The sequence below is a fragment of the Ambystoma mexicanum genome, chromosome 8, assembly GCF_040938575.1.
Source record: "Ambystoma mexicanum isolate Mex_15411 chromosome 8, UKY_AmexF1_1, whole genome shotgun sequence".
Taxonomy (NCBI): Eukaryota; Metazoa; Chordata; class Amphibia; order Caudata; family Ambystomatidae; genus Ambystoma; species Ambystoma mexicanum.
Genome location: NC_090929.1, coordinates 132,568,936 through 132,585,624, shown reverse-complemented (window position 1 = coordinate 132,585,624; position 16,689 = coordinate 132,568,936). Strand labels below are relative to the sequence as shown.

Below are 16,689 nucleotides of genomic sequence, written 5' to 3'. Positions count from 1 at the left end.
GGGCAGTTCAGGGAATTCTGTGGATGGGGAGGGGGTGCCAGGGTGGGAGTGGGAGAAGACTTACCTGATTCCCCAGTGAGGGGAGATGGCAGCCACCGGCCGCGAGGAGGCTCAGGGCAGCGGGATTAGCATGTGGTAATGCCCGCATTCTGAGCCTCCCCACTGGCTGGGAGGCTGCAACACCCCCCTCACTGGGTACTAATGCCATTTAACGTATTAGATAAAAACGTCACACGTTTCATCAAACAAGACAGCTACTTGTTTTCCATTGACAATTCATGTAAACACAATCAAGTCTGAATATTGCAGGCAGTTTGGCAGAAACATGCATATTTGTTAAACTACAAACATATGTTTTCCGCTCCTCATCTACGATGCACCATAAGGTGTGGCAGCCAGATTGTAGAATATTTGCCTGAATATGTGTTGTCCAATACCCTATTGGAGCCTGATGCTACTTGCCTCTTTTTGTTTAAGATAGAATCTCGCCAAACGTCTGGAGAAAAAAAACCTGTAGCCAATGAAGAAAGAGAAACCTGTTACTATTAGTGTATTCATATTAACAAATGTAATGCATTCCTTTGTCGAAGGTCATTTTATGAATAATCAGTGTAGCAGGGTAGATCCAATAAGCAAAGTTGCAGCCAACACGTGTTTCATCGTAGCCTGCTTTTTAATGGCTTTAGATGACGTATATCAATGTGAACAATGGGTAGGTTGTATTGTTGTGATGCAGTGTGAATCGCCAAATGGTTGAAATATGAAGCAAACCATCTTCTTCCTGATGGCTGACAGTAGGCCCATTTCTGCTTCCTGGGGTCTGAAAGAAGGCCCATTTCTGCTTCCTGGGGTCTGAAAGAAGGCCCATTTCTGCTTCCTGGGGTCTGAAAGAAGGCCCATTTCTGCTTTGTAATGGCTGAACATTTGCTCATTCCTTCATTCTGATTGCTGAAAGTATGCGATTGTGGGGGAAGTATAGAAATTAAAATTGTATGTTCTTCCTTAGCGTACTGCTGCATTATATTATGTAGTACTGTTAGGCAGAATTATATGCAGTACCCTTTGGGAACACCACACACAATTAAGACTACAAGTGACAGTACAAATTCACCTGTACTGAGATCCTGTGTCTCCGCCACCATGTACAATATCTTCACCAAGCCTTTGTTTGAAAAGTTGGACAGATTGGGTGTCATCTACACGAACTACGCAGGTGACTCCCAGATCCTCATACCCCTTTCGGGTGACTACGAGACAGACTCAGCCTTGGTGAACAAAATGTACACCCTCATTCAGGCATGGATGGCCTCACATGGCCTCTGCCTGAACGACAACAAAACTGAGCTACTAATCCTAGGCTCTGAAGCCAACATCCAAAAACTCAGCCCAAACTACACATCCTTCAACATTGATAATAACCCTATCAAGGTGATGTCTGTGGTTAAAACCCATGGATTCTATCTTGACTCCTCCCTCACTCTCAAGAAGCAGGTCAACTCCCTCGTCTCATCCACCACCTACACCTGCAAACTCATCCGCGCATCTAGACCATACCTTTCCAGTGCTAACTGCATCACATTAGCTAACGCCCTTATCATGTCCAGGATAGACTACTGTAATGCCCTGTACTCTGGAAGCAATAAATACATCTAGACAAACTTCAAAGACTACAGAACAATGCCCTGAGAGCAGCACTAAATATCCCCTTTAGAAGGCACATCACTAACTGCAGGAAAGAGGCTAACTGGCTAAAAATAACAGACATAATTCTAACCAAAACAGCTTCCCTCACATCTAAATGCCTCAACAACTTAGCCCCCCGTTATCTAATGGAAAAAATCAATAGGAAAATTCCCACGCGGCCCACAAGATCCGCCAACACTAAACTAGAGACTCCAAGATTTCAACGATCCACTGCGGGAGGAACTAGCTTTCCCGTCAAAGCTACGCAATGCTGGAACAACGTACCTCTTTAACTTAGAACTGAACAACCGTACCCGAAATTCAGGCACAAGATAATCAACTGGCTGCGCGTCTAGGACTAGCTTACTCCCACCCAGCAACTACCGATTTGTTGCCTGGACACCCCAAGACATGCCCTGCTCCTAGGCACTTGTCTGTATATATTCCTGTATATACTTGCTTCTTCCCACCGCTTGTGTTTTTTTAGGCATATGTTTGTATATAGTTGCACATATATTTGCCCTTTTTCTGCTATGTTGTATATATTCCTGCCAAATACTGTAAACAAGCTTAAGTTGTCATGAAAACTGTTGCTCCCGGCTACCCCTGGGTTTGGCGCGCATTACCAAATAATAATCAAACAAACAAACCTTTGGTACAAGCCTGTACTACACAGTGGTAGCGATGGCTGAGCAGCCAGACTTATCTCATAAAGTAAGTGAGCAGTATTAATAGTTACACAAAGGACAGCAATTACTATGATTCAAACACTGACTCAAATTTTCTGAGTAAAAGAATATACATTTATTTACACATTAGTTATAAAACATTTCACTAAAGTAAAGCAGTTGAAAAATCATGTTACCAACACACCACACCACTCCCAATAGATTCTGGACAAGCTAAACTCAAAATGAAGTATGAGCAAAATAGCACTCTAGCAAAAGGGAGGGAAAAACAAAGTTAGACTAAAATTGAGCAGCACCAACAGCTAAGTAAGCAGGGCAATCTAGAAACGGGAACTACAGTGATGGAATCAAATCAAAAAAGGCTCAGGGCCAAAGTCAATAGGACAAAAGTCTTTTGCTCAAGATCACACAGTTCAGGGTAGTTTGCGGTTACGTCTTTGCCAAGAGTTCCGGACGAAGTTGGTCAGCAGAAAAGTTAGTTTAAAGAGAAGAGAAGGACAAGCCCTTGGATTGGCGAAAGGATTCACACACCTTCACCGAGGCTGAACTAAACAAACAACCGGATTTGCACAGTACCTTTAAATGGAGAAGAAGCTGTAGCTGAGGTGGACGTTCCTGGCAGGTCCTGCAGGCTCACGGTTCCTGAAGCGACTGTAGGACTGACATGAAGTAAGGAGACTGGAGGGTCCTGCACTGCCCAGGGAAGAAACTAGCAGTAGAGCAAAGCAACTAATAAAAGGTGCGCCCCTTAAAACCCAAGCAGGGTCCGACCTTCCTGGCTATCCGGCCCACTGTAGCTCTGTACAGCGAATTCGACCAGAGGAGGGAGTCCTGGTTTGCAGTTTGGGTGAACTGGTTGGTCTCACCAGCTCAAGGGAAGAAGATTCCTGGAGGATCCTCTCTGTCGCTGGAGTCTGAAGATTCGGACCTGCGGCAGGGCTCCACCGGGCGGTTCAGTCGTTGTAGGGGACCGCTTCTGTCAGCTCCTCGTCGGTTATTTCGTTCCAGTGGCGACTCTGCCTTTCCAGCCCCAGAGACCTGCTTTTTATGCAGTTTTCCCCCATTCACACAGCCTGACTGTCAATCACACAGCAGGGTGGCTGTCCTGGCAGGACAGTCACCTAGCCAATCAAACAGGAGTGCGACTTGGGTTACCAAGGGAACCCATGGCAGGGGTCCTAAAACCCCTCCCTCACATCCTGCCTACCCAGACTTTCAGGTGCCTTAAGGAGGGCTTCTGTGCAGAAGCCCGTGAAAGGAAGGTGAACAAAGGAACCAAACCTGGTTTGGCGCGCAGAGAAAAACACGAGAAAGACATTTTCAAGGTTCCCTCCTCCAAACTCCCTGACTAGCTCACTAACCTACACCACTCTATTTCCTCCTAATGGTGAACTCACTTTTCCATCCGCTGGAGAAGCCTTCACTAACTTTAACACTGCTATTTATGCTCTCGTCTCCTCTAACCACCCTCTTACTCCACTACTCCTAAATCCACCCCTACATGGCCCTGGATTACTCCTCTCATCTGCACCCTGAAAACAATGACGACAAAGCTTCACACTTGGTAAAAATCAAGACACTCCTCTGATCTCCAACTGTATCTCACTTCTCTTCAAGACTGTTTCTCTACTCCTGCCCCTGCCAAACGTGACTTCTATCTCTCCCTCATTTTGTCTAAATCCTCCCAACCTATAGATCTCGAAATATCTCTCAACTCAATTTAATTTTCTCACCTCTTCAACCCACCTTCTTCTCCTCCACTCTTTGACCTTGCTCTCTACTGTGCTTCTAAAATGTCTCCCATTCACAATACCCTTGCTATTTACCTTCTATCCCCTCTTCCTGCTCACATTTCTCCACCACTCCTACCCTCCTCTCCCACTACTATGTCTTCCTTTGCCCCCAGCAACCCTGATGAGATTCTAGCCCTACTCCACAAGGCTAACCCCTCCTGTGCTCCCACTTTCCCCGCACATTGTGAAGCACTTAGCTGCAAGTGTTGCTCCAGTCTTGCTTCCCTTTTCAACTCCTCCCCAGGCAATGCCACCTTTCCCTCATCTGTAAGGCAGCTACTGTCATCCCTCTCCTTAAGAAACCTGGTCTAGATCCTAACTGCCATGCTAACTTTCTCCCTGTCTCTCCTCTACCACACTATTCCAAAATCCTAGAGCGAGTACAATTCAGTCGACTCACTGAGTTCCTTGATACTCACAACCTCTGGGACCATCAGCATGCATTCTACTGAGACAGCTCTCTTCAATGTCAGCAGCTTCTTTTCTTCCGCTTGTCATGCAAACCTTTCATTGATTCATATTCTTCTCGACCTCTCTGCTTCCTTCGATACTGTCGACCATTCTGACCTTCACTCGACATTATCTTTTCTTGGTATCAGAGAAAAGTCCCTCGCTTGGTTTTTTTCATGCCTGGCCCCCAGACTCATTCAGGTGTTCTCAAACAGCCTTACCTCCCCATTCACCCCCTTACTGTTGGAGTTCCCCAAGGGTCTGGAGTCTGTCCTTAGTCCACTCCTATTCACTCTCTATACTTCAGCTCTTGGTGCCTTGATCTCCTCTTACGGTTTCTCATATCAACTCTTTGCTGATGACACTCAGATCTTCTCCTTTCACTCCTTATCCGACAAGCTGTGGGCAAAACTTTCAAACTGTCTCTCCACCATCAAATATTGGATGGCGTCTGACTCGTTCATGCTCAACTTCATCAAGACAGAAGTCCTCTACTTCCCAGCCAAACAGCCCATCTCTTCCTCTCCCCTCTTCCAAACAGCCCATCTCTTCCTCTCCCCTCTTCTTCTCTCCTCTCCTAACTACTTTCCTTACTGTGCTTATGCTTGTAACCTTGGTGTCATCTTTGACCCATCACCCAACTTTTTGCTCCTTATCTCCAAATCTGCCACTGCAGCCAGACTCAACCTCCTCAATATCAGAAAAATATGTCATCTTCTTCCTTTGAATACTGCTAAACAGCTAATCTCCTCCTTGGTCCTCTCTAGATATGTCTACTGTGGGTGCCAGTCTTCTCTATGGCCTTCCCAACTATGTTTTTTAACCACTGGACAAAGTCCTCAACTTTGCAGACAGCACATTTTTCAACCTTTCTCACTTTACCTCTTCCTCCTCTGCCCGTCGCCAGATTAGCTGGTTATCTATGAAACAAAGGGCTAAGTATAAACTTCTTACCATCTACAAAACTATGCATGGACTTGCCCCACCCTACCTATCTGCTCATCTCGCTCCCTACTGTCCTCCTCACTCGTTACGATCACCCTCAGCATTGGCTCACCTGCTTGCCACCACTCGAGCCCCCTGTGCTCCCTATTGTTTCCTCTCTCACTCCCTCTCTCTCTCTCTCTCTCTGTCTCTCTCGTTGGTCCCCTACTCTGGAATGCTTTTCCTCTCCCTCTCTATACAACTTCAATGCTACCACTATTTAAATTCAACCTCACAGCTTTCCTTCTTTCTGAAGAACTGGTTTCATAGCACCATACTCTACTGCCTCACCCTGTTTTGTTCTCTCCCTACCCTTCATGGGCAACCGTACAGCACTTCCTCCACCATCCCGTACCTATGCCTTTCTTTCCTGTCCTCGTCCCTGGTTTATGATTATTCACATTCTCTCGCCCAATTGTAGAGGACCAATGTCCTTCGCTCTGTAATCAATGGTAGATTTTGTACCTGTTCTTGTGCCAAAAATGCATTGCTTTCCCTGTGATTTTAATACATGAATAAAATGAAAAAAATAAAAAAACATCTCTCAGCTGCATGTAGCAATCTGTTTTGCGTGGTGGAGTACACCAAGGGTTAACCATCATTAACAAAAGGCAGAGAGTACTGCCCACTTATGTAATCATCCATCCAAAAGCTTAAAAATAGTAGCATAATAACATTGTTGAGCATCAATAGATTTGTGTAGACACCTTTTGATATCCCAAACTAAACAATCGAAAAATATATCGGAAACCTTTTTCGCTTGGGGTTTGTTTCTCATGAATGAGCCATTAGTGCAACCTGTTTAATAAAAGAAAATAAGTTTATATTTTAAAATGTACTGCAATACGAAGAGGAAGCATACACTTAACATATATCAATTCTATTTAATGTGTATGGTTTGGACTCAAAATATTTTTGAATCTCAACTATACATGTTCATGTCTATAAAACAAATGGTCTTAGTGTCTTTTTAATACTGACAGACTGTCAGCAGAAAGCAGCAGCAATGATGAGCTAAATTAAGATCATTGGAGGAAAATTGGTGAGAAACAACCTGTGATGTCATTCAGGGGTTGGAGAGGTCGCAAAAGCAACCTCTGCTTATTGGCCAGCGACCTCTGTCATTCTCTTGGACCTCTGGTATTTCCTCCAATCGGAGGAGGGGTCGTGCCCACAGCTACCAAGGCATGCTGCGTGCTTGGTTCCTCTATTTTGTCAGAGCAGCCGGTGTTGTATCTCCAGAGTGGGTGCGGCACTCCTGTCCTCTGCTGTCCAAGCCTGAACATGAAAACACGGTAAGTGACTGAGGTCGGGGGTGTGTGCTGATGGGTTGGAGTCTGGGGACGTTTGCTAATGCTTGCTGCCGCCACGGTGCATATACCAACTCGCCTGCGGCCGCAGCGCCACTGCAGGCCCATGGTGAGGTGTGTGCTGCACACCAACTCGGCTGCGGTCGTGGCACCTCCGCAGGCCCAGGCCGAGGTGTGTGCTGCTCACCAACTCTCCTGCAGCAGCGGGCGGCCACAGCAGGACTCCTTGCCTGAGTCTGCCGAAATAGCTATTTGGCAGGCGCGGGCAAGGAGTCCTGCCGCCCCACCGCTCGCCATGTTCCTCCTGGAGATCAAATATGTGTCCCTGTTCGAGGTGGCCGCCACCTCTGTGCTGTCCATGCTACTGCTCCTGGCCCTGTCCCACCGTCTCTGGGTCCTGCGACGGAGAAGGACCTGGTATAGGGAGTGCCCCCTGCCTTTCCCCCCTACAAGGCTCCATGGGGTGACCTTTCTTCAGAGAGACGCTGCATTGGCTGGTTCAGGTAAGGAAAGCATGGAAGGAGAGTTTGGCATGGCACGGAGTAAAGTTATCATTGGAAGTAGTAGGATGGTAGCCTATAGAGAGCTTTTACTGATTTTGAATATTCCCTGTGCTTTTTTGTTTTAGTCCCCAGCTTTGCTCGATTTAGCTGTAATTAATTTTTCTAGAAAGCGCAGCTCCTCTGCCAGTTCGAGCAAGTGCAGAACAGGCTATCTATCGTCTTTCAAATTAAATGCCTGCTATAATGCTGTCACTGTCTTATGCTCAGGGATTTGACATTTCTTAGGATAGGCCTACCTTGATGTAGTTGGTCAGAGTGCTACGTATGTGTAAAGTGAATGGCTTTTTGATTGCATGGGTCTGAAGCGCCTTAGTTTGCACCCTATGTGCGAGGGTGCTCTCATGTGCAGTACCTGGAAGCCTTCTTTGCGGCGCTGTTTACCTCTTGCAGGGTTCCGACTTCCACAGCTCCAGGCGTGCCAAGTGCGGCAACGTGTTCAAGACTCACGGCCGCCCACCGCCGCAGGCGAGTTGGTGGTATATTCGATTGTGAAAGCGCAACTGATGGTTCTGCAACATTGGGCCTCATTACGAGTTTGGAGGTAGCCATGGTACTATTAGCGCCATGGCTGCCTCCAAAATCGTGTCCGGGTTCCTTGAATGAGGAATTACCAGGTCATTCCAACCTTGGAGGACGCAGTGATTCCTCATTCAAAAAACCCATCCCTATTCCCATTGAGCCCTATTGTGGGACCTGCAAAGGACGTCTGGTCTGACCAGACGTTATGAGCGCGTCCCGCAAGGGAACCTCGTAATAGGGCGGAATGGGTTTACCGGCACCGTTAAACCCATTCCGCCCACCTCGTAATGAGGCCCATTGTGTTGCAAGGACCTGATGAAAACAGAGAGCCGAACCCCAAATAAGGTTAGAGGTCATTTTTTGGTGGCAGAAGGCAGGAGTGGAATGCCAGTTTGAAATGGCTATTTTTTTCGATGCATTTAGTCATCTGAGCTCAGCCCTTTGCTTCTCCAGGGTCAGACTGGAATAGTTCATCCTGTCCTGCTTTTGTCTTTGTATTGTGGGACATGTAGCATTGGCTTTCTCATTACAAAAGTAGGATTCCAAGCCACCATGATGCAAACAGACGTTAATCCAGGATCCACTAATTCGAGCTCCTTTTGGCTGAGCCCTGAATCACAGGTTTTTTTGTTGCACAGCAGAGAAGGCTAAACAGGTTTTATGTGTACCACAGCCAAGACAATGGGCTTCATTCCGAGATTGGAGGCAGCCATGGTGCTACTAGCACCATGGCTGCCTCCAATACCGGGTCCGTGTCCGGTCTGGTTGAATGGGGATTTACCGGGACATTCCGACCTGTGCGGACCCGGTAAATCCCCATTCAACCAACCATTCCCCATTCCCATTTGAGCCCCCATAGGGCTCAATGGGAATGGGAAAGGCGCTAATTATGGGCCCGTGAATAGCAGGCCCATAATTAGCGCCCTGGTCCCTTAGCGGGACCCGTAAAGGACGTGTGGTCAGACCACACGTTCTTTGCGGTTCCTGCTAAGGGACCTCAGAATTGGGCGGTAAGGGATTACCGGCACCGGTCTCCTTACCGGTGCCCGGTAACCCTTACCGCACAACTCAGAATGACCTCCAATGTGGTCGATATCTGCACAATGGCTGCAGGAACCTTAAACCTGAACTTAGCATGTACACTTGTAACCTTCAAGAGAGCTTCTAACTTCAATTTGTCCCTTATAATTATGTCCGTGTTGTGCTCAGAAGTCGGGCAGATATTAGAATACAAGACAAAAAGGGGCCGTTTTTTAACAATACCCAGCCCACTGCAGTGCTTGAGTTATGCTGTGCTTTGTAGATTGAAACCAAGGATGGCCTGGGAACCAAACCGGGCACTGGAAAAAAAAATCAAAGTGGCCCCGTATTACAAACGTTGAGCAAGCCCAACCCCTCTCCCATAAGAAATTTTGTAAAAAAAAATAGGCAACCAAGCACACAGAAGAGAGCTATGATGCACAGGCCCATCTGATAATCTCCAGGGATCCCTTTAGGCCAGTCCATCCCTGGTTGAACCATGCATGGACAGCGTTTATCCACCATTCGCCCCTACCACTCCAGGCAGAAAGCAGCTACACAGAGTACTATATACCCTACTCTTTGGAGCCGTATCTGAGCACAGTAAAGCGCTGTATAATCGTGCCCAACATGTGCTGTAAATTGCTGCACATCGGGTGAGGGGGCAGACCCCTAATAGAGCACGTTTTAACGCAGCCCACTCCTTTGAGGATTCTGATGTCAAATGAACTGTGCTTGCACGGACACTGCTATGTAGATCCTCTTTAGAAGATCATAAATAAAATGGTTCTCTGTTACCAGTGTGAAATGTTCAGCTTTCTTTTAAAAGAAAAGCATCATTTGTTAGCTACCAACAGATGCCTAGCAGAGATTACACTTTGGAAAGGAGGCACACGCAGTCCTGAGGCTGCAAGATAGCTCACGGGATTAAGTACTAGTCGGGAACACTGAACACACACTTGATTCTTCCATTCTGATATTTTGTTTTTATTTTCAGACCGGCATCTGGGCCTGCACCTTTGCGTGGGAGTTCCTTCCTTTCTGTGTTCTCAACGCCAGTAAAGAGTACCACCATTGAGCAGCTGACGTCCAGCCTCATCTGTGACCGCTGTGGGAGGTAAACGAACATGAAGCAACATATTGAAAATGGATAGCATATGTTAATGATCTCATCTGTTAGTCCTTATCTATTTATGCATTGCGTACTAGTCCTAGTTGTTCCAACACTAAAGATTGCTGTCTCTCTTCCATTGAATCAGAGAATGCCACAAAATGAACTTCAAACTGAACGCATGCTTCACTTCAGTTCTTGTTCAGGACCTAAGGGTTTCCTTCTTTTTAGGGGCAGAGTTTGAACAGGTTGCAACTGTTAATCTCTCAAATCTAAACTATAACACTGAAAGCTATGACTGGCCTAAAAGTAAGATACGAAAATAAATACTTGAAATCACTGCTTAGGTATGTACTCAGTGCTCCAGATAAGATTTTGAAGCAGGATTATTTTACTCCCTATTTTGTTAACGTGCGAGTAAAATTATTTTTAGGGAGTAAAAATGTAAATCCAGATCCCCACGGCAGTATTTTGTAAGCAAGTAAAAATGCTTTAACTGAAATGTTTTTCTAATAATTATGTTGCACCTTACTCATACACATTAGAAGATACATGTGCATGTCTACCGATTAGGCAGTAATAGTACTTTCTTCCTTTGCTACTACGTGCACTACCTCTCCAAACATCTATGGACCTGCGTGCGTGAAAACAGAGGCTCAGGGTCACTGTGTTAGTTTCCTATTTTTTGTTGGGAGTATTTGTAATCTCAATTTTTTATTTTTGGGGAGTATTAGCTTATTTTCAGGGAGTACATTGATATAGTTCTAAGCCAAAGCAATACATTTCAGATTTGTCTCCTCTTTAGTTTGCAGCAGAAGTGGTCCCCCAAAGAAGAGTTTCAGGATGACACTCAAGAATCCATCATTTGCTTGAATACTACCTTCTGATTTAGCAGTCTAAAAGAACGAACATGCCTACACCTACAGGAAAACCCAAGGATCCGAAACAGAGGCCAATCCTTGATATTTTTCCTCCAAAAAGTGTGTACAACAGACTACAGACCCTCAACACTGACTTGTTTCCATGCTAGAAAAGGTTGGGGACCAAGAGATTGAAGAGAATCGTCAACATGTGTGTGCGGTTACTAAAGGTTGTATGTCTTTTGGGTCTTCAAGGACTTGCTTTCCGAGCCACAGAAAAATCACAACATTCTCACAATAAGAGAAATATTGCGTTTTCTGTCTGAGAATAATGAACTGCTTAAAGTAAAAATGGCTAGAAGATATGGACACTAAACATCTCCTGAGTATCAAAATGACATGATCTCAGTTGTGGCAAATCTTGTACATCAGAATATCATTGGGAAAGTGTTGTATCTTGTGTTTATCTAGTGTGGAATTCTACTGCTGTAGAATTCCACACTTGCTCCTGCTCGTTGTTTACCTCTGGTGTGGGTTCTATGTTCCAAGGGGGAATCAGTTGGGTCTTGCAGTGCAGAAGTGAGGAGCAGCTTTGGTACTGTTGGGCTCAGGCTGGTTACCAATAAAGATACTTTACTTACCCCCAGTGTGTGGCTCCCTTCTTACACTGGCAACGAGGGTAACCAGCCTGCTAAACCCACGCTGCCATCCCAGCAGCCCAGCAGTTGCCTGCTCCTCTCCAACGCCCGTTGTTCCAGTGATGAACACCCGGTGGCCGAGCAGGCCCGCGGTCCTCCTGGCAGCCGGGAACCAGGCAGAGTTCCTGCAGGGAGTGGAGGAGTGCGCACTACGAGGGGTGCTCTTCTGTCAACGCCGTCCACGTTGAGCTATCACCGGTGGAGGTGCCCGTTGGGAGAGTGCGTGCAAGGAGGGGCATTCTTCTGTCAACGCCGTCCGCTTTGAGCTATCACCGGTGGAGGTGCCTGTTGGGAGAGTGTGCGCAAGGAGGGGCGCTCTCCTGTCAACGCTGTCCGCGTTGAGCATTCACCTGGTAGAAGTGCCCATTTCCGGTGTGCTGAAGGCTGCAGTCAGGAAGATAGAAGGGCCTCAGCACCGGCTGCTGACGTGCCAGCAAGCCTGTGCTCCCCAACCGGGATCGAGCGAGGGCCACCGCATCCGCTGCTGGAATCTTCGGGACACCCAGGTGAGAAGGGAAGACTCCCTGATTTCCATTACACGCTGTTGCGGCGGCGAGGAGGGCAGGGAGGCCAGAAGGAGGCAGCCATCTGCGGACTGTATCTGCAAGTGTGTCCTCATCTACCCAGCTCCACAGTAGCCGGAAGGAGCTTGTCGGATACTCCTCATCCAATCCCTGCACGTTTTGTCGAGGGGGCGTTCCCTTACGTTAACCCCTAGTGAACTTGTTGTGGATTTCAAGACTCAGACAAGGTCCCAGTGCACTGAAGTGCGTGCAGGGGGCACCTGCCATCCATCACGATCTTGAATGGTGATTGTTGGCTCATGGTAATTGTTTCCTGCCAAGCACGGTGACCACAGTAACAATTACTAGTTAACTTCCTCAATACCTTGTTGGGGTTTGTAACATTAACATGCAGCGCAGCATTGCACGCCCACCTCCTGCATTTCTTCCCAGTCCCGGTGAGCCAGCAAATGCATGGGACTTGTGGGTCGACTCATTCAAGGTGTACCTCAGAGCGGCAGGAGGTGCAAGGTTTACGGATGACGAGAAGGAGGCTGCCTTGCTGAATTGCCTAGGGACTGAAGGTCTCAGGGTCTTCAGGCATCTTCCCGGTGCCAATGTGCATGCTCCCCGCGCACAGGGTACTGGGGATGGCGAGGCCGTACAAGAAGTGGTACTTGCTTATGAAACTGCTTTGAGCAAGTTGGAGGTGCGATTTGGCAAGAGGGGCAATGTTGTACTTGAAAGGTATCACTTTTTCTCGAGGGCTCAGGGGGCTAGTGAAGGTATTGAAGCCTATGTCACAGCTCTACGCACCCTGATAACAACGTGCAAGTTCACCGGCATCATTGATGAGTATATCCGTGACCAAGTTATGATGCGGACATGCGATGCATGCGTCAGGGAGAGACTTTGGATAGAAAAGGATCCACCCTTGGAGAAGGTCATTGAGATTTCTCGTGCCATTGAAGAGTCCAGGAAAAGTGTGAGAGAAATGGCAGATAAGGGGGAGACGGTGCATGCTGTGGTTCCCCGCAGGGCTATTGACGCCAAGAGAAGGAACAAGGACGGCAAAGGAGTGCCTGCGCCAAAAGATCTGTGCAGAAGATGTGGTTGGCGTGGGCATGTGGCAGGGGCAAAAGAATGTCCTGCTGGAAATGTAGAGTGTAGGATATGTAAAACTAAAGGACATTTTGCGTGCATGTGTAGGAGTGCTGCACCCAGCAGAGAAACAGTGAGAATGGTCAATGCCAACGATGAGGAGGAGGAAGTGACTGTGGTGGGGTACATGGGTTGTTCGGACAAGGAGAGTGGTGGTGCAGCTGAGGGAGCGTTGTTGAGTGTAGGGTGCTGCAGGAAGAGAGCGTGGGCAACGCTCATGTTCAATGGTACCCCTATAGATATGATGGGGTACACAGGGTCCCCGTACACAATGATATCTCCGGAACTGTATGTGTCCAAATTTCAAAAGAAAGTGTCTGATTTGTCTCCCTCTGCTATAAGCCTGTGTGGCTATGGGCGAGTACCTATCAAAGTTTTAGGGTTTGAGTGGGCCAATATAGGGTTTGGAGATTGGATGGCCAAGGGAAAGCTGTACGTGGCTTACTAGGGTGACCCGGTTGTAGGGTGGGATGAGCAAGCTGCCCTGGAATTGGAAATAAGACCGGGGAAAGCAATTCCTGTGTTGGCCGTGAGTGAAGTGAATGGGGTTTCTGAGTTACCCATGGTAGTCATGGCAGGGGTTCTGGAAAGCAGATATCCCTCGGTTTTCACTTCCAAGTTGGGAAAGTTCAAGGGGTTCGTACACAAGATAGTCCTCAAGAGAGGTTCTGTGCCTAGTGTCCACAAGTTCAGGAGGGTTCCTATAATGGCTAGAGATGCCTTGAGGACGAGCTGGCCAAACTTATGGAGTCTGGGGTCATTGAGGAAGTGGAGAGTTCGGAATGGTTGGCCCCAGTGATTTTGACACGCAAGAGTGATGGGAGCATGAGAATGTGTGTTGATCTCAGGGACCTGAATTCGAGTATATGGGTGGACAGGCACCCCCTGCCTAATATCAATGAAATGCTTTCTTTGGTGGGTGGTGCCTCCTGTTTCTCCACCTTCGACCTTTCTTCTGCCTATCATCAGATAGACTTACATGTTGAGTCCCGCCCCCTCATGTCTTTTATTACCCCTTTCGGGGCATTCCGTTTTTGTAGGATGCCATTTGGATTAGCGTCCGCGTCAGCCATATTCCAGAGGGTAATGCAGAAACTTTTTGCCGGCGTGCATGGGGTGGAGTGTTTTCAGGATGATATTCTGGTGTGGGGAAGATCTCGGGAAGAACATGATCGTAGAGTCCTTGAGGTGATGGATGTCTTGAAGGCCAGTGGTCTCACTGTCAAACTTAGCAAATGTAAGAGTTCCCTGTGTGACGTATTTGGGTCATACTCTGGATATCAAGGGTATTCATCCAAAGAGTGAGTTGGTGAAGGCGTTGAGTGATGTGCCGGCCCCTGCAAACAAGGACCAATTGAGGTCGTTCATGGGTCTGGCTGAGTATTACAGCAGATTTGTGCCTTCCTATGCGGATAAAACTGTCTGCATGAGGTCATTGCTTAGGAAGGGTGTGCATTTTTCTTTGTCTGATCAGTGCCAAAACGGGATTTCTCAGGTTGAAGGGAGAAATTGAGCGAGCCCCATCCTTGAGTTCCTTTTCTCCGGTTAGGAAGACATTTCTCACAGTTGATGCGAGTGAATACGGCATAGGTGCTTTGCTGGAGCAAAGGGTTGACGGTGGACTTCAGCCCATTGCCTTTGCATCCAGGGCGCTTAGGGATGCTGAAATGAAGTATGCAGTCATAGAGAGGAAAGCTCTCGCTGCGGTGTGGTCTTCAAAACATTTTAGGACCTTTCTATGGGGGATTGAGTACACTCTTCGTACCGACCATAAGCCATTGGTACATGTTTTACCGATGAAGGGGTTATCTCACGCATCTTCAAGGGTCATGAGGTGGATGGCTGACATGGCAGAGTTTAATTTCAAGGTTGAATATGTTCCAGGTGTGAAGAATGCAGTGGCAGATTGCCTGTCGCGTTTCCCGAGTACCGGTTGTGGTGGAGAAAGTCAAGAAATGATTGAGGATGATTGTACCTTGGTTGCCACTGTGTTACCTGTGGTGTCTGAACAAGTATGGAGTGTGGAGTGTGTGTGTGACCCTGTGTTAGTTGAAATCAGGGCGGCACTCAAGAGTGGTCTCATGAGTGCAGAATTGTCCAAGCTTTATGGCCATGTTTGGCAAGAGTTGTCTGAGGGTCCTTGGGGTGTGGCCAGGGCTCTGAGATTAGTTCCCCCTGATTCCCTTAAAGGAAAACTGGTGGAGCTGGCCCATAAGGGGCATTTAGGCAGGTCTATGACCAAGAGGAGGCTAGGGGAGGTCTATTGCTGGTCCAGAATGGATATGGATGTGGAGCAGGTGGTGAAGGATTGTGCGGCTTGTTCGGCCAGTGACAAGAGCAAGCAGGGCCGGTCTTACACCAGATTGCACCCCAGGCGGGAAGCATCGATGGTGCTCCCCCACCCCTGACCCCAAAAAAAAATGACAACCAAAAAATGTGTTACAAGTGTTGTAAATAGGGCACTTGATCAAGAACTAGATGGAAATACAAATGCAATAGAAAATGTATACATTAGACACTAGGTGACGGTCTTAGAACGTTAGCTGTATTATGTGTTCAAAAAGTAACTTTTCTTGACTTTGCCCTTGCGAATTGGAGCACAGCGTCGGATAGATCCAGGGATTGGCCAATGTCATTTTCGATTGATAAAATAGCAAGCAATGTCAGTCTTTCATTGGCCATTGTTGATCGAAGGTACGTTTTAATGAGCTTCAGTTTGGAGAAGCTGCGCTCACCACTTGCAACTGTGACGGGCAGAGTGAGCAGAATCTTCAATGATATCCAGACATTTGGGAAAATGTTCTTCAGTTTAGCATCATGAATATACTGGAGAACTGGTAGTGGTGTAACTGTCCCTCTTGGTAACATGTAGCGTATATTTTCCAATTCAACATGAAGGTCCTTGCCATTCATGTCAGAAGATTCACCATGTTTTAGTGTCTGGTGCAGGTTTGTACAATGCTGCAATAGTGTTTTTTTGTCCACAGGAAGCTTGCTAAGGTCATACAGAAAGCCCCAGCATTGTTCATGATCATTCATTTGTCCAAACCTTTTTTCAATTGAACCATGGGCTGTGTCAACAAGCACATAAAAAAACTCCCTCTTGAACTTTTCTTCTGGGCTTTGGGTCTGTGTTAGATCATCTCTGCCCTCATAATGAAACTGCCTCTTTCTTTGACGAATACGGATCTCCTTGAAGGCAGGCTCAACTCCTAGGTCAGCTGCCATTTCTTTGGCAGCAATGATGGCATTTTCAAATCCATTGTCTCTGTAGGCTACAAAGAACTGAATGCATCCTTTCATCAAAGGAGTAGCAGTCACGATGTCCACTGACTTATTTTGTAA

At 47.1% G+C, this 16,689-nt stretch overlaps 1 protein-coding gene and 1 long non-coding RNA gene across 5 annotated transcripts in view; one reads left to right on the top strand and one right to left on the bottom strand.

Annotated features, from left to right (window-relative positions):
• The window catches only part of LOC138471705 (uncharacterized), a 370,985-nt gene that overhangs the window by 260,208 nt on the left and 94,088 nt on the right, over window positions 1–16,689 (bottom strand). The gene's annotated exons all lie outside the window — the stretch shown is intronic.
• Window positions 6,784–11,593, top strand: LOC138473542 (uncharacterized). Its single transcript, XR_011268773.1, has 3 exons — window positions 6,784–6,894; window positions 10,009–10,128; window positions 10,928–11,593. It is a non-coding gene; the product is annotated as an uncharacterized lncRNA (long non-coding RNA).